The 1,307-nt window shown below is 39.2% G+C and overlaps 1 non-coding gene across 1 annotated transcript; it reads right to left on the bottom strand.

The window, feature by feature from the left end:
* Nucleotides 1-369: 369 nt before the first annotated feature.
* LOC150010391 (U6 spliceosomal RNA) lies at nt 370-475 on the bottom strand. Its single transcript, XR_016511478.1, has one exon. It is a non-coding gene; the product is annotated as a U6 spliceosomal RNA (small nuclear RNA).
* Nucleotides 476-1,307: the final 832 nt, after the last annotated feature.

Below are 1,307 nucleotides of genomic sequence, written 5' to 3'. Positions count from 1 at the left end.
CTGCACATTTATCTCAGGTGCAGGAGGGAAAAGAACCATAAAGGCCCAGGAGACACTAGACTGAATCCCAGATCTGCCACATTCGGCTGTGTTACATTGGGCATAAAACTCAACTTCTATAAGCCCCAGTTTCCAGATCAGTGAAGTTATTATGAAGGGGTGTTGTGGCAAGCAAATAATGTAATTCATTGTAAACATGATAATTTTTAAATATCAGAACTGAGAGAAGCTGTAATAAGATCGTCACTGTTGTTTCCCTTAACATCCTACTTTTCATGTGTGTGCAATCAATGCCTGAATCAACGCAACCCAAGGTGAGTCTTTTCCAAAAAGAGAGATGTGTGGGTCTGTGTACACAGAGAAGATAACTGAATTGTTCTCCTATTCTCAATTTGTGTGTCATCCTTGCACAGGGCCCATGCTAATCTTCTCTGTATTGTTCCAATTTTAGTACTTGTGCTGCCAAAGGGAGTGCTCTATTCTAATTCTGATGGTTAATTTTAATTATTAACTTGATTGAGCTCAGGCATACCCAAATACATGGTAAACATTTTTTTTCTGAGTGTGTCTCCAGAAGAGATTAACATTTGAGTCAGTAGACCAAATAAAGATTATCTTTACCAATGTGGGTAAATATCACCCAACCTGTTGAGGGCCTGAGTAGAATAAGAAGGTGAAGAAAGGGCAAATTTGCTTCCTTTGCTTAAGCTGGAACATCCATTTTCTCTTGCCCTTGCACATTGGCTTCTCTAGTTCTCAAGTCTTTGGACTTAGACTGAATGACATGTATAGCATAGGCTTTCCTGGTTCTCCATAATAATGTGAGCAAATTCCTGTAATAAATCTCCTCTTATGTATATCTCTATATATCCCACTGGTTCTATTTATCTAGAAGCACATCATGTTACTGATGACCAAGAAAGACTAGAATATAGTTAAGTAGTCCCAAAGAGCTACTAGTCTCTAGGCAGTATTTTTAAAAGTATAAAAACTCAACAGAAAACCCTTTCCCCACAATATTCTATGTACTGTACTGTTTTCTAAATGTAAAAGAAATATTTCACATGGTTGGAGAAAGCTGGGTGGGAGGGAGGGAGAGAGAGAGAGGAGACAAGAGAAGAGGAAGGAAGAGAGAGAGAGAAGAAAGAGACACAAGGATTAGAGGACCAGAGTATAGAAAGGCTTTTATAGGAAACAGAAACACACAGAGCAGTACTTTAATATGGGGTGGGGCAGCATGAGAGCTCAAAGCATGTGGTTGAAGTCTCCAAAAGCATGGATGTTATAAACTTTCTTTGGCCAGCTCC

The sequence above is a fragment of the Furipterus horrens genome, unplaced genomic scaffold (genome assembly GCF_987537825.1).
Source record: "Furipterus horrens unplaced genomic scaffold, mFurHor1.1.pri manual_scaffold_5, whole genome shotgun sequence".
Lineage (NCBI taxonomy): Eukaryota > Metazoa > Chordata > Mammalia > Chiroptera > Furipteridae > Furipterus > Furipterus horrens.
This window is presented reverse-complemented; position numbering and strand designations above follow the sequence as displayed.